The 17,807-nt window shown below is 34.8% G+C and overlaps 1 long non-coding RNA gene across 1 annotated transcript; it reads left to right on the forward strand.

The window, feature by feature from the left end:
• Window positions 1-400: 400 nt before the first annotated feature.
• Window positions 401-3,906, forward strand: LOC113043152 (uncharacterized). Its single transcript, XR_003275672.1, has 4 exons — window positions 401-497; window positions 2,775-2,956; window positions 3,246-3,335; window positions 3,520-3,906. It is a non-coding gene; the product is annotated as an uncharacterized LOC113043152 (long non-coding RNA).
• The last annotated feature ends 13,901 nt before the right edge of the window (window positions 3,907-17,807 follow it).

A 17,807-nucleotide genomic window follows, 5' to 3' on the forward strand; every position in this document is an offset into this window, starting at 1 on the left:
GGAAATGGAAATAGATCGATTCAAACTTAAAAAAAGGAAAAGCAGTTTTACTGAATTTACTAAAAGGATACACTTACAATCTACTTAATACATTTATGTTTAAGATGGAAACATAATTGTATTGTTTTAATTCTAAATGAAATTCAACATAATCATCAAAACATGATATAATCACTTTGCAAGAAAATGTTCAAATTGTTTCAGATGTCAAACAAATGGTGTTCATGTAAAATGATTTTTTTCTGCTGTTTGATTTATTTAATTAAAATAGGCCCATGTCACACAATTACTTTGTATTTTCTTCTCAACTTAATTCCATTGTGTAGGCTATAATTAATTTAATTCAGGTTTGTGAAATACGTCGTTTGCGCGGGAGCAAGGCGCGCGAGAGCGTCTGCGCATGCGCTTTGAAATCCAGTCCAGACCACACCAGGACCGTTGGTTTGGAAAGGACACATGAGGGTACTGACTGTCTTGTTTTCAGAGCTCGTTAAAAGGTAAGAATTTCAGTATCTATCGTATGATATATTATACAAATGCATTCATTGTCAGATTAAATGCAACAATAATGTTTTAAGATAACCCCACACGCTTTTAAATCGATGGTATATTTCGTGGAGTGTCGTCGCAGATTTTTTTTTTTTTTTTTTTTTTGGGTGGGTAACGTTCAGGTTAATAAACCATGAATATTACTGGTAACATTAGTTTATCAAACTTCTACAATGCGATTAAACAATTTACAGATGGAAATCAAGTTCTCATCAGGTGAATAATAATAACATGGACTTTAGGATTTGTGTGGGGGAGGGGTTCGTAGCCGTTGTCATATCACTGCAATGGGCAAAAGCGCTCGCTCGATGCTCTGTCAGTGCATGTCTTTGATTTACCGAAAGTGGTGGACAGTAACGGAGTAGCTTTACATTTACTTAAGTACATTTTTCAAGTATCTGTACTTTACTGGAGTAGTTTTATTTTGAGTAACTTTAAAAATAAACTTTTAAATCGGATCGCGAATCGCACCAAACGATTCGTTTAGGAATTAGAATGATCCGATTGCAGCTGTTCTGGAGTCGACCACTCACTGATTCAAATGAACCGTTTAGTGTGAGTCTACAGAAGAACCGGGAGATCTTGTGAGCGCGCGTGCATCTTGATGTTGCTAAAAGTAAGTTGTTAATGTCGAAATTTAGGATAAATTGTTGTAACTGAAAATCATATTTAGGTCAAAATTGTCAGTTGTTTGGGAACTAAACCCGCTGTAAAGAGTGATCTGTTTAAGCCCACTGAAATGCTCGAGTGCAGACGATGCAGACACATCAATCAGCGTCTCTGTGTTTTAGGTAAAAAAATAAATAAATAAACATTAACGCAAATTAATAAAATAACTCATTTATTCAAATTCCACGCTGCCGTAATATTAACAGTTTTATTAAAATGCTACCATGTCCTATGTGACGTCTGTTTTTATATTGTTTATCAACAGTAACGTTATATTGTTTGGATTAACTAGACGAGTAGACTGACATGAATGTTTATTCATAACCGTACCGAAAATAAGTAAATATTGTTAGCTGATGCTAACTGTCTAGCTAACAAGCTTGCTGGTGCTAACTTGAGGTAATTTTTATAAATAATGTCCAAATATTTTTATTCAACCACATATATATAGATTACATCTGGGGAGAAAAGAAAGGATGTGATGTTCAGAACATGGTAACTAACATTACAGTAATTATCAAAGAGGGGAAGAGAAGCACCCCGTTTGGCCAGGGGTGTTTTTACACCACAGACAAGATTTGAGAAGGAAAAAATCATTATGAAAATATAATTATATTTTCCTTAAAATGTTCTTCCTAACTTCAGGCCTTATTATCATGTCATTTATAACTGTGATGTTCTGTAAAACAACAAACTTTAAAATACTTTGTTCTTACTGGTGAAGATCAGATGGTCATCTCTGTTTTCTCTCGTTACATCACAGTGTAAGCTTCACAGTGAACATTACTCTCATCAGTGTAGTCCATATCAACAACAAAAATATATCTTGACTCCATATAGTGGTTATTTTGGAATAAATCTCAGGTATTTTGAGCAGTAGGATTCTAAAAAAAAAAAAAAAATGTGCTAATATAAAATTAAATTAATCTATATATCTTTCTCTATTAATCCATCTATCTTTCAGTACTTTTTTACTTAAATACATAAAAAATGAGTAAAATTGAAAAAGGAGTACTTTTACTGGAGTAATATTTTACTATACGTATCTGTACTTTTACTCAAGTACTTGATTTGTGTACTTCGTCCACCACTGGTTAAACATACAGTATGTTTTTAGTGCAGGGACCTATTTTATCAAGTAAATGAATACTCGATAGCCCGGCCCTCGCCCATAACTCACAAAAATCTCTCAGGCAGGTTTTTAGATTACAATATTAGGATTTCACATCTAAATTAATAACATTTTTGTTGGCTAACTAACATGGTTGACACTTTGAGATGGATATCATAATTAATATAAATGACTGCTGCAATAAAGGTTATTTTATGGTATGCTATAAATTGTTTTTTAAAGTGAATGTTGGTTAATTTTCTAGTATTTACCATACATTTTGGAAAAAATTAAAAAGTCTTTTTTCCAAAAAGGTACATCTTAAAAGGGGGTAATATTATAAATAGCATTGTCTTTAATTTGGAAGCGTACAGTAAATTGTTACTTAAAATCATTAATTGTTGCTGTTATTTATGCCTAATTTCTGCTCGTTCTCTCTTTACAGTGACATTTGCTGTACATTTGGAATTCCAAAGCCTGTTCAGACAAATTACGAGCTAAGTCAGTCCCCAACAAAGGCAGTTAGCCTTGTAGAAGTCGGTGAATTAACTGATGAATACCCCTTGGCTGACTATTTGATTGGACATGTGCAGATGGTAACGTTAAAGAGATTTTTCTGCTGCAAAGGTAAGGAATAAAAAAGTAAAAATAGCAGGTTAGCACACTATAATTTTTTTTGTTTGTTTGCATGTATTCACACTCTATTTTTTGTAATTCATGTTATTAGCATTACATTTCACATAATAAAATCAAGCTATTATCTTTATTATATTTTTCTAGACCACAACATATTTGCCATACACATACATTTTTAGGAACTTTTAGTGAATGAGACCCATTGTGCTCTTTTGTTTAATTGTGATTTGAGTAATGTCTTAAACTAACCTTTCTTTTTCTGCTTTGGCTTATTTTTAAGGATGACATTGATGCAGCTTGTGAACTTGCCATCAGAGGACTGTGTATCTATCTTAATGAGGACTCTAAAGATCTCATTCAGGAGTATGCGGTGAGTAGTTATAGCTTAACTGATGGAATCTGTACTATGTTCAACAAGCAAAATATTAATACATCTAAAAAACATGGTTTCATCAAATATGCACACTGCAACATAAATGTAAAAAATTATTATTTTATCCACTAGACATGTAGCATTAATTGTAATACATATTCATCTTTTTTTCTGTCTTTAGGACATGGAAGAAGATCTTTTACAGTGTGTGATTGAGAAGACTACCATGGACATCTTCCTGATAAAGCACACTGCAGACTATGAAGCCCATGATGTAGGCATTGTGCTAGAGGGTGTAGCAGTGCTTCAGGACCTCAACAGTGTGGATTTTGCAACTTCAATGTTTTTGGTCTAATTTATGCTCTTAACCTGCAGTACCCCACAAAGTTGCGTTTTACATATGAAATTTAGCAAAAACTCATCATGGACTTGGATGCGGGTGAATTCTCTATCAAGGCCCAAAATTTCACATCTGAACTCCACCAGTGAGATGGACTGATTCTTGAATGACTACTGAGACTACAAACAATCAACCTCGGAAAATTTCAGCAGCCTTCATGCAAGACCACTGCAGAGGGTAAACCGTGATCTTGTTGTTTAGACTGTTCCCCTTTGCCTGCTCTCGTTTCTTTATCTTTTTTTTTTGTCTGAATTTGGCCCTTCTTTGGACTGGCTCAGAAGTTGATTGATTAGAGAGCTGAATCTATGAAACATGGTTGAACTAGCATAAATAAGATACTTTGTTTATAGTTTAGGTAAGGGTCAGATACTGTATTTTCACATTGTTTTGTAATGTCTATATATAATTATCTTTGAAACTAAAGCGTTTTTCTTGAAATAACATTTCCAGGTAGGGCTGCACGATATTGGGAAAAAATGACATTGCGATATTTTATTTTTCTGCGATATATATTGCGATATGAAATCTAATCTATTTTTTTCTTACAAACAAAAATTGGGTGAGCACACTTACATTCTCATTTTAAATGATGTAAACATCGACACCATCATGTCAATTGATTAATACGTGCGAGGGAGAGAGAGCAAGATAGCGCTTGTGTTGTTTGAAGCTGGTGAGCTTGCGGCCGGGGCTCGCTCTCTCTCTCCCTCTCTCTTTCTCTCTTGCATGCTCTCTCTCGTGCTCTCTCTCTCTCTCTCTCTCTGCCCTGTTAAACTGACAGGACTTAAAAACACATATAAAAGATAAACTTTCACTCTATGATGGTTAAGCTGTACAATTAATCCGCGAATCACATTCATCAAGAGCTGGAGAGCAGCTGGCCCGTACAGTTAATGAATAACGAATCAACTACGACAGCCTACATCACACATCCTGCGATGTGACTATCGTGCAGCCCTAGTTCCAGGTACTGGTGTTCTTGGGTACAGTTTTAAGGTTTCTGAGAGAAATGAAATAAATTAGTGTTACAATGTTGTATTAGTTTTTAAACGCACAGTTACATGCAGTATAATGTTACTTATGTTTATGATATTGTTTAAAAAAAAAAAAAAGAAATCTTGTAAAACTTATGAAGGTTTAAAAATATTGTTGATCTACATGTTATGCATACAAAATGAACTGTGTTTGTTTTTATACTAGTCTAATTAAAACTGATATGTATTTTTATTAAATTTAATAATCAGAGAAGTTATTTATGCTCTGCTTTTGAAAGCACAATGTTATTTAGACATGCCATTTAAATTACACATTGTTCAAATTGTTAAATAAAGGATTTACAAAAGTTTTGTGTTACGTGAAATGAAACATGCGACAACAAACCATTGAAATGTATTAAAATTTAATTTTAGTGAAGTTATTAAAATTATGTTAAGATAACTTGATTTAATTGCACAGAATTAACATGATTGAAGCAGAAATCTGAAATAAAAAAATAATGTTAAACTAGCATAACTGAATCATGTTAGTATAACTTGAAAAGACTATGTACACATTACTTTTTGAAATTGCATAGGATTAACACAACCGTATTATAATGAAACCACATAAATGCATAGGATACTTTGAACTCAAACTGAATGTGTGGAACCAATGTCCATAATTCGATTGAGTAAATCCAACAAATCTTTTTTTTCAGTGTTGTTGGCCATATGTGAGCCAAGGCTCATCGTGTTGGAGCTGAAAATTGACCGATGACTGAGAAAGGTGTAGTATATGGTGGCTAGGGAACTGCCACTCCAACAGAAACAAGCTTTTAAGCAAAGAAACAGTCAAGAGGAATTACGCGAATCACCAAAATACTCCTGAATTCAATATGCATGCAACAATTCCCAAACTAGTGGAAAATATCACTCCACCGCTGTAATCAAATTACCTGCTAAGGCGTTTTAAAATTCTGAAAAATGTCTTTAAAAAATTGAAAAATCATTACTGAGGCCATGACAAAAATTATTAAATAATTAAAATAACTTAGTTTAATTAGAATTGTTAAATAAATTAAATGTAAATAATTAAATTAAGTATTCAAATAAAAATACTTAAACTTTTTTTTAAAATAAAATATTAATATTAAAAGTCAGTAATTAAAAAACTAAAGAAAATAAGTAGAAAATAATAAATAACATTTAATATACAAAATGTATTTTTAATAAAAATACATGAATTATGTTACTGTTTGTAATACAGTATATTAAAAAAGTTTATATTTTTTTTACAAAACAAGTAGGCAAATTACAAGCATAAAACCCCAAAAAAATCATAATTTATAAATAAAATATAACTTAAATCAGTATCAAAGTAAATGATTAAATAAAAATTCCAATTACGAAAAAAAAATTATAATAATAAAAAGGGAAATATATATATGAAAGTAAATAATAGATAGCATTTTTCATTAAGCATTAAAAAAGTAATAAAAAAAAATCTGAAAATAAAAAAATGCTAAGGAATACAAATCAAATCTTTAAGTATTAAAAGTATAACATTGAAAATTATATTTACTGCATTATTGGTGATTTGTGAACGTTGAAATAATACTGTTAATTTGCCACTCAGACTCATGTTAGGTTGCTCGACGCAGAACCTGATGTGGGAAATAAAAACAAAAATAGACGAACGAATCGATGAACAGATGCTTCAGTGTATAATGAGTCTTTGCAGCACCATTAGCACCAACTAGCTGAACCTCCCCCAAAGTCATCAAACTCCAGCACCAAAAACTCTGCTGAGCTCACACACACACACACACACACACACACAAAAACAGGAAACGAGAGATCTCCCGATCTGTCTTACCTCCAGCCATTTCAATCACTAATACACTCCCAAAGAACTCTGGGTGTCCAGACGTATCAAGATTTCACTCAGGTAATATTTCATAAATGAATTATCTTCCCAGCAGCAGACGTGATTAGACAGAGTATCTAAGAGGACAGGAAGTGCTCCTGTTTCTGATCACATGACACTGGCCACAGTAACTGGTCATTATTCAATCAGAAGAAGACATGTGGTCAGTCGCTATATCCTCATCTAACATACGATATGCTATGAAAATGTCATGTTTTGGGCTTTAGCAAGGCATCTTATATCTACTAATAAGGCTCATTAATATTCAAAGGCCAGCTAAAATATCCCCAAAGTGCTTCTGCCGCACATTCATGTTTCTTTCATTCCCTCAGGACCTTTTTTTAGCTTCATATCTTGAGGGAAGAGAAGTGGAAACTGCTATTCCGCCCATGACGCCTAATCACATTTCCTTCTTATTGGTTTCAAAGCGCACCGAGAGAAATTAAGGCTGAAGTGACCGAATCTAATAAATATTGATGTTCATTACAGTCTCTCAGAGCATTCTCTACCTGCCTCTCTCTAGATGTGTCGGCTGTACCCACAATGCCCCTCCCTTCCCGCTCTTTAAATGATCCGCCTGTCCTGTGGAAACCAAAGAGGCAGAGAAACTGGCTGCCATCCGAACATACCAGCATTTCTCTGGACTAAATATAGACGCCGCACGCACTGATGTCTGAAATCTTAATGGATGTCTCATGCAAACGCGCTCCAGATAAAACCAAAGCTGTCTGATTTGATGCCAAGCCAGTGCGCACCTGCCCAAAAACGCAAACTGAGGGGGAAAAAACCCTCCGAGAAGAGTGCAAAAACACCTCTCTTACCGGATGTTTAGCTACAGTCGTCCTAACGTGTGTCTGTATCCACAGGGACGGAATTATATCCAGAATGCTCCAGACTCACAAAACGCACGCTTGATGAAGAGCTTGCAGACACATCCGTGATCCACCTGCTTCCAACACGCATGAACACACCAGCACTCTCCGAGCGCACCGACACACACTCAAGCAGAGGGCGTACCTACAGTCAGCCAACAGAGAGAGAGAGAGAGAGAGAGAGAGAGAGAGTGTTAGGACGGCACAAGGTGGAGGGAGGAAGTGGAGTGTGGGAAACCGAGAGAGAGAGAGAGAGACAAAGATGCACCAATCACATTTGTTCTCTTCATTGCCATCACAGTAGCTGTTTTCTGATGGAACAAACTGTCCCATGGGGAAGGAAAACTACAAATGAGATCTCTGGAATATCTCAGTGGTATCAAGAGAATGAATGGGGGAATCCTTATTCTCTTCATCAGTATTGTTTATATTGTTTCCCATTGAATACATGAAGAACAAGATGATTTTGTTAGATTTATGCTTATGTTTGAAGGTTGACTTTATCTGTTTCAAATCTGCAGAGCAACTAGAGGTGCAGCCCGCTGGACGTTTTCCTTTAGACGTTACATCAGTGCGATTCAATACCACAGTCTATTCTAGAATATACTTCTTATTAATAAAGTTTCATTTTAGCAATTATACTTCTTCGTAATCAACCATGTTGATACTGATGTTGCTTTTTCACCTATAACAATGCTTTATTTATCATTTTATTATTTCAGTCCTGTACTGTATGTGCTAAAATTTACCTGTATTTTATTATAATTATTTGTTATTATTATTATTATTACTATATTAATTTCTGGCTAATAAAAGCAGGGACCATATATGACAATTAGCCTTTTGGCTAACTAGGGTATGTTAATAAATGCATAAAAGTAGAAAAATATTAAATGCTAATAGAGTAAAAAAAAAAGAAAAAAAAAGTTTATTCAAGATATATTTTCTGAAAAGATGTCTTTTGATTTGAAATAATTTAAAAGCACCATAGAAATATCCATAAAAAGTATTTTAAAAAAGTATAACATATGCACTAAACATGATTTTTTTTAGCTGACAAATTTGTTTTCAAACAATATAGCTATGTTTTTTTTTTTGCATCAAATATCACTATTTTTGTATGGAAATTTGTTAAAAAATCTAAATGAATTTTAATACATTAAAAAATTTACATAAAATAATTGAATATATAAAAATGTTATGTAATAAGGTTAAATTATTGTAAGCGTCATAATAGATTTTGAGTCTCTTATGCTCACCAAGGTCACATTACGTGAAATAGTTCAAATTAACTGATCTATTACAACAATTAAAATTAAACGTTTCGTACTGTAATTCTATTTTTAAATGTAATTTCTTCCTGTGATGCAAACCTGAGTTCTATGCATCATTGCGTCATTGTCACTGATAATATGCTGATGCTGATAGAAATCTATAAAACATTACAAATATTTTTACTGTCACTTTTGATCAATTTAATGCATCCTCGCTGAATGAAAGCATTCATTTAGTTTTGTTTCCAAGAAAATGTATTGCATTTTAAGCATGTTTATGTTTGAAAAACAAGACAAAAATAACGATGACGCTCTGATTTTTCCAGAGTTAGTTGTTTGTCCCTCAATCATTGTTCTACACACGTATGACAGTGATGGATCCTCTATGTTCCTGTGCAATATGTTAGCTGAGGACTCGACAGCTGGAGTCTGATAGAGAGAGAATGAGGGGACAGTGTTTATGATGTGTGTGGAGTAGACCAGACAACAGGAAAAAAGAAGAAGAGAGAGACAGAGATGGGATTGTGGAGAAGAAGAGAGAGGAAGAGGATTGTGTAGAACAGAAAGCTCAGGATCAAAGCCCAGGATCAGTGTGACTTTAGAAAGTTTCTGCACAGCAGATAAAAGCCTCCAGGAGAATCTTCAGATATCCTCGTTCAGCACAGGCATTAAAAAGGTTCTTGTTTGTTTGCTCAGATTCTTTGTCGCAGGCTCAAACTGATCATGGATTGAACTGGATTGACCTTTTTATGTAAATTGACCCTTTGCTAAGCCTCACTTTAAAAACATTACTGACCAATCCGACCATGGCAACTGTTGCCGTCAACAGTTTTCTCACAAGCTTTTGATCTTTCTAATGAAAGTCTATGGGGGTATATGTGTGTGACTGTTTAAAATTAAAAAATGTTATTCAACAAGTTTTAGTAAAATTATATATATATATATATATATATATATATATATATATATATATATATATATATATATATATATATGTACAGTAATCATTTTATGAGAATCATTTAATTTAATGAGTTTTAATTTTAAACTTTAACTGATAAAATGTTAATAAATAAAATGTAAATTTTTATAAGTTTTTTGATTTATATTATTTTTTTATCAGCACATTGTTTTGACTTTTTGAGCTAATAAAAAAGTGATTTTTTTAAGTCTGTGTTCAGTAAGATTTATTATTATTATTATTATTATTATTATTAAATAAGTTCATTATTTTTCTCATCAAAGATGCATTTAACTGACCAAAAATGACATTAAAACATTTATAATATTATAAAATGCTCTATTTAAAATAAATGCTGTTCTTTCTAAACATTTAAGAATCCTGAAGAAAACAAAACTAAAAACACTTCAGTTTGCACAAACATATTGAGCAGCACAACTGTTTTCAACATTGAGATTAACAAGAAATATTTATTAAGCAGTAAATCAGTAGATCAGAACGATTTCTGAAGGATCATGTGACACTGAAGACTGAAGTAATGATGTTAAAAATATCAATTTTATTATATAATAATTATATGACATTAATAATTTAAAGATAAAATAATTTTTAATGGTAATAATATTTTATAATATTAATATTAATATAATATAACAAAATATAAATATTTACAGACATTAAAAACAGATATGCTTTATTTTGTATTTGAATGCTTATATATGAAATAATATGAAAATAATAAATAACTGAAACTGCAACGCAAAGTAAAAAAATAAATAAATAATGAAATACAGCCGATCAAAACATATCTGATATTTAATATACAGCAGTGGTGCATGATTTTGAACCAATGAGATTGTGTTGTGGGCGGAGCTACCCCACATGATTGGCCAAAATAGGAAACAAAACAACTCAAATGTTCATCTTTGGAGAAAAAGTTTAACATTGAAGAGCTGGAATTGTTGACTCATTTTACCTGGAAGAATGTCTTCGTATCTGGTGTTCTGCTTATAGTCCAAGGATTCAGATGCAATATTCAGATCCTGTCTAACATATGATGGGAAACTGGAGGTCTTGACTGGCAGGTGGAGGGAAAGTTTCGAGAGAAGCAAAGGGGAGAGAACGACTAGAAGAGTGCAACCGAGAGAGGGAGAGAATTGCTCTCAGCAAATCATATAAAGCCATGAATAATTTACCACCTCTTCCAGCAAACCCTGATCTTTTTGTCCGTTGACTCAGGAGACCGAGGCTTTATTGGAATGAAGGCTTTCTGTGTCCTAATTTAGCATTTGCTGCTGTGTCCCAGAGTGAGAGAGACGCCGCAGTGTTGCCTGACCTCAGAGAGTCTTGTGAAACGCGGCTCCCGGGAGGAACCTGGCTGGCCGTGAAACGTGTGTGTGCCTGTTTGGAACAAGCGGGAGAATTGATGTGAACCGAGCGCTGAAATGTTTTAACCCCTCTGAAGATAGCTGGTACATAACAGAGCGATATCATTTTCTTTGAACCCCTGATGGTCCTGCGATGGCTAAATAACTCACTTCACCGGACAGCAGATGGGGGACTAGCTGCCAGCTCAAGCGGGAATAGGAGTTCATTTAAAGTGAACAATCCTTCCTCTTTTTGCGGCATCCCACCATCAATCTATGCCATTTCAATCCTATACCATTACACCAAATGTCTTGTAATGGCATTGAAAAAGTTATGCTGCACTGTCCATTTTGTTTATGATGGATAAATGACTCGACAGGCCATATTCTAAACTTTTGCTTGCATTTTTTCCCCCTTGTTGGGCTTTTTGCCTTATACATTTTATATAATATGTAAAGGACAGAAACTGGGATTGGAAATAGGAATGGTTAGAATTGAACCATGATCATCTTCATGAGCACCAAGATCTATCTGCACAATAACTAAATTATTATTTCAATAAATAAACATTTCCGTGACAAACAAACAAACATAAATAAAATTGGAATTTATAAATATTTGTTATTGTAATATAAAAAGTTATTAATATAATGATGAATATATTTAATGCATTTAATATACATATTTATTATTTGAACACATCATATGTATTTATTTACTATACATATTTAATATTTTCATATTTATTTCATATTTAAAAACCTTTTAATAGATAAAATAAAAAGAACAAATACATTTAAAATAGATATTTACATTTTTCTGATTAATACATTTAAAAAAGAATTTATGAATAATTGAACAACATATTTATTTACTATAAATATTTAATATTATATAAAATATATTTATTTAATATTACAATATGAATAAGTATAAATAAATATAATTATAGAACAGCAAGGACAGACAGACAGACAGACACACACAGACAGTCAGACAGACACACACACAGTCAGACAGTCAGACAGACACACACACACACACACACAGTCAGACACACACAGACACACACACACAGACAGACAGACAGACACACACACACACACACACACACACACACAGACACACGCACACACACGCGCGCACACACACACACAAACAGACATTTCTTTACTATAAATATTTAACATTTGAATATGTATTTAATATTTGAATAAATGGTGCAAAACTCTACACACAAGTAAACATGACACAACACTGGGAAATATACCATTCACATCTGTGTCAAATTGAAACTCTAATATCAAAACCTAAACTCTGCTATCAAAACCTGACATTCCTTTGTCAAAATGTAACTCTGATGACAAAATGACACATACTTGCATCTTATGCATACACTTTCAGATCAGGGGGAACACACCAGTCTACTTTAAATAAAACACTGCAGTCTTTGATTTTCACTGTTTATTCAGAAGGCATATTTTCAGGAGGCACATTTTCAAACAACCAAAAAAGCAAATAGGCCTGCTCAATTTTGTACATTGTAGCACTGTACATTGCAGTAACATGAATTCAGATAGCAAAGCAAAAAAATATATAATATAAAAAACACTATACTGTAAACACAGAAAATGATGGCAATTGTGCATTTGTGGGCTCATGGATCCCGCCGTCTGTTGGCCTCATCCACATCGCAAGCAATGTCTTCTCCCGCTAGGCACCGGGGAAAATATCCCCTTCCATGTCGAAACCATCCATGGATTGCTGTCACCTGAATGTCACCACAGTTCCATTACCTGCAGAAGAGACATGCGGCGTGTGGATGGACTCTCTGCCCAGCTTCCCTCACAGTCAGGCCATGGTTGATGACATGGTCCACCAAAGTTGCTCTTATATCATCAGAAATAGGGGTCCGTGCATGACCTCTACGACCTCCTCCTCTTCCTCTTCCTCTTCCTCTTCCTCCTCCTCTTCCTCCTCCTCTTCCTCTTGCTCTTGCTCTCCCTCCATCCATGCTTGCAAAGTTCTTGAAATGGTTAAACTGAGGGCTTTTTGTAGCTGACTGATTGGTGTTCAGTTTTGCAAGTAAGTGCCTTCAGTTGTGTATTTGAGTGGTAGCAATTACCCGATGTGTTTTGTATTTTGGATACATGTGTTTTCCAAACGGCACTCTGAGAATTCATTTTTGAACGAAGTGTCTTATGTATGAAATAGAGTGTAGTATGCAGGACCGAGTGTGTTGCATAAAGGAGTAAGTGTGTTGCAGAATTGCAACTAGAGTGCAAAGCAGCGCTTTAGCTTAAGATATGGGTACATGTGTTTGAGGTATGGTAACAAAAGCTTCAAGTTGTGTTACTTTAGTCTAAGCATGGGTCTATAGTGTTCAAGCAACGGGCAAAAACTGTAAATAAACATTATATGAACTATAGCAAGTATTAAATGTTTATATTAAATACAAATGTAAATTCATTACATTTAGTTTTTTCATTTATTAATGTGCACCAGGAAGTCAAGTAATGTTGAGTATTCTGGAAACCGGTCTACAAAATGATGTTGTAGGTCATTCCAAATAAATAAAAAATAAATAAAGAGAAAGAAAGAAATTTCAAGAGACACTGTATGTGCTCTGCATGTAGAGAGCAGCAAGCTCTGTGTAGAAACTAAATCGGAGTGCAGCTTGTGACAGTTGACCATTGAGATCCTCCAACTGGACCTCGAAAAACTCCTAGACTCTTGCCATCCTGAACTTTGACCCTTGTGGATTAATAATGCTTTTAATAGAGGCTTTCCTCTCTGACCTCTGCATATTTTCCAGGCTCATTATACAGTCATTCAAGCTAATGATCATCCGGGGGCTCGTTAGCTCCCAGTTCTGGCACGGAGCTCAATGCACACGGCGCTAGAGCAGGAGCTGTCAGAGGCCTGCTTTTCTGCCGAACAATTTTAAAGCCAAATCACTCACAGAAGAGACCGACTTTATTACATGATGAATAAATGAATAGTTCTGTGGAGCAGAACCCTGCTTTAAAAGGAATGAACAGTTTGGCACTTCCTTAACGCTTGTGCAGTTCCACAACGCAACATTTCATTTCTCCGTAAATGCATTTTCTGCTGTAAAATTACGTCTTATTGCATTGGAAACGAAGATATGTGGGGAACTCAAGAGCAGCTAACCTAAACACTCACTATAATCTCCACTGTACTTACTGTACATCACAGCATTTAGAAGATGCTCATTGATAGCATGATATGTAGAATGATACCTGAACTTTAGGGGAGTGCTGAAGACAAATGTGCTGAGACTGCAGTGAGGCTGTGTTAGATGAGGAGTTCTGAGAATCTGTCTTGCATAACCAGGACTCGAACACTAGACCAGAAGTAGGAAGCAAGTTAATTAGGGCTGTGAACCACTGAGAATTCAACTTCATGTAGATTCCATTTTAAGTTGCAAACAGGAAGCAGTGTTTGAACAGCAGACAGACAGACATAAATAGATACAGTAGATAGACGCTAGAACGTACGTACAAACAAATGACAGACAGACACAGAAATAATATTTGGGATCTTCTAGATGACTAGGGTCTTAACAGGGGAGGGAAGTCAGGGCTAGTATACCAGATCCACATCCCGTGTAATGCCAAGATCCTTGGCTTGCAGTGAGGGAGAGATGATTGAGCTGTCTGTCGAGATGGCGAGATCTTGGCGAGGGTCGCTTTTGGACTGAAAAACAGCTCGGTTTTCAGCTTCAAATGAAGGGTGGTCATGCAAGGTGGACGGTCTGCCAAATATCCAGAGATTTGAGCTATGCCTGAGTGAAAAAAGATTGAAAATGAAGAGTTAACCATGTGTCATGTGCATAATAAATGACATAATGACCTAATAAAGCTGCAATTGATATAAAAAGGCCTATGTATGTCTATGAAATTAATGATTTATCAAAAATGTAAACATAAACCATAACTAGTTAAATGAGATTTGACTGGTTGTGAAATCAGCTTCTGATTGATGTCATTGACATGAAAAGATCCTCAAAGTCTTGCATGAGAAAGAGGCAGGACTTTTGCACAAGCTTGATAAGCCATGCTCTTCGAGCCGCCTCTCTGCCACTGAAAATAAACTGGGAACATGCAGTTGCGGCATTAGGAAGAGAGGTTATGCTTGACTGAGTCATTTCGGTATTTTTAACTAGTCAAGGCAAACTTTGAAGGAGAACCTTGTCTGAAATTTCAAGTAAACTTTTAGTTGGGCATGGTAAATTTAATTCAAATTCAGACTCGGGAAGTGAAAACCAATTCTCCAGTTCTGAATTTTCTGCTATCGTTGCTGTTGCTTTGACATGTGGCATTATGATAGGTTTGCTCACAGCAAACCTCTTTGTTATTCAACCCTCAAGGCTAGTCATATAGTCATTTCAAGGGCCTACCCTCAATCAAAAGACACATAATCCAGGTATTACTTCAACTACTGAACAAAAGGTAGCCAATGAGTCAGCTAATTAACTGTTCGTGTACAGCAGGTAGCAGTAAGAAATGTTAATGACTTGCACTTTCAGAACCTGGTTTAACAGAAACGTAATTAACAGAATTGACATGAAAATCAACATAGCGACTCATTGTACTGGGTAATATGACATTTCCAAATGAAAACAGATATTCAATAAGACGAAGAAAACATAGGTCAGGACTTTTATTCATGATTAGGTAGTTAAAATAGGTGTTTACCATTAATTGTGGAGAACCAACCTCCTAATGAAACATCGAGGGCACCTACTGTATTGGTTGAAATGTATGCGACCTTGTTGATGTCAGCTGAAAGGAAAGTATTTTAAAACATTATAAAGATTTCTTTCTTTGGAATAACATTATGAATAATTAATATCAAGATCAGGCATATGTATTTAAGAAAAAGGAAGAACATCAGTTATGATTTAATGTTGACTTCATGAGCACTGAAGGTTCTGTTAAAGACAGCTAAATACGTCTGGTAAAAATGATCATTTATAATTATTTATAAAGAACCACCCCAGTCCTGAAACTTCGAGGGCACCTATTGGTGTATATTTAAGCACTCTTGATGATATCATTACAAATACATTAATAAAGAAAAAGACAAGTTATAATTTAAGCATGACTTCATAAGCAAAGCAAAAACAGGCTTTGTGAAAATGGTTGTGAAATTAGGAACTCACCATTAATTGTGCAGAACCACCCACCTACTTAAAGCAGTGAGGGCACCTATTGGTTGAAATTCAAAAAGCCTTCATTATTTCATCTAAAAAGAAAGTCATTTACATACATGCATACATACATAGCCTATATACAGTCTGATGTGAGAAGAGGAACATTTAAATAAGAATTAAAAATAAATAATTATATTTATGAATATTAATCTGGAACAGAAGATTTATGTACAGATTTGAGCTTTATTTACTCTATAATGCACAAATAACAGTGTTCTTTGAATGTTGCTTTAATAACAAATATTTATCAGGAGCGTGTATGCTGGGATTTCATCAATTTAATGGAGAAAATACTTATTACTAATTACTTTTGATCAGTAATTACCAAGTAATCAGAACAGTAATGTGATTACTTTTTAAAAGAGTAACCAGTAATCAGTAAGTTGATTGCATTTTCAGAGTAACTTGCACAACACTGAGAGCAAGTACAGGAACTTGCTACTTCCAATGCGTATGACAAAAAGGGCTGTGAGTATTTAAGACATACTGCTGCTGCAAAAATAGCAAATAAATAAATACCCATAGCAGATCTATACAGGTGGAGCTGGGGAAGGTGCAGGGTTTCAGAGAAACTCTGAAAGCTCTTTGCTAAATTCTAAAGTGGATGCTAACCAGCTATTTTAATGTAATGCTGCAAACATATGCGACATGATCCAATCAGCTTGTGCCAAGTTGTTTAATGCTGCGAATATCATCAGTTACATTAAGAACCCATCAGCCTAAGCAATCTAGAGTTTCATGAAAGAACTAGGCATGAATCATTCAAAATAATACCAGGCATATGCATTAAAAAAGAAAAAGAGACAAATTTAGATCAGACTTCACAAGCATTTACATTTCTATTAAAGACAGCAAAAACAGACCTGGTGAAAACAGTCATCAAAAAGACAATTTAGCATTAATTTTGAGGAACAACCCCACTCTTAAAACATAATGGGCACCTCCTGGCTGAAATACAAGCATTTTTGATGATTAAAGTCGTTTGAAGCATTATAAAAGCATTTTTTTCCCTTTGGAACATTATGATGAATAATTCCTAATAAGCAAGGATATGGATTAATAAAGAAAAAGCCATACATGTTGATGTAACGTTGACTTCATGAGCATTGACATCAATAATAGGCCTGGTCAAAACACTGGCAATGCAAGCTGGTGATCTGCATATGCTTCTGGGTGCTGTGACCAGCACTGCTGCGTCCTTTGATAGCCGTACACACTTGCTCATGGAGTGGAGGGCTGATGCTGTCGGCCTTCACCGGGGAAATCATAATAACATACGACAAAGATGCTGCTTTTGAAAGCCGCTTTGAAATAAGGGGGCGTTTAGACAGAGAGAGAGATTCACGCACCTTCAAAAGCCAGCGCCGTACACTGCAGCTACAGCCAGAGCGGCACACCATCCATCAACCGCAGACACTGCAGCACAACAGAGCTTAATAAAAGAGAGCCGG

Source organism: Carassius auratus, chromosome 25, assembly GCF_003368295.1.
Source record: "Carassius auratus strain Wakin chromosome 25, ASM336829v1, whole genome shotgun sequence".
Classification (NCBI taxonomy): Eukaryota; Metazoa; Chordata; class Actinopteri; order Cypriniformes; family Cyprinidae; genus Carassius; species Carassius auratus.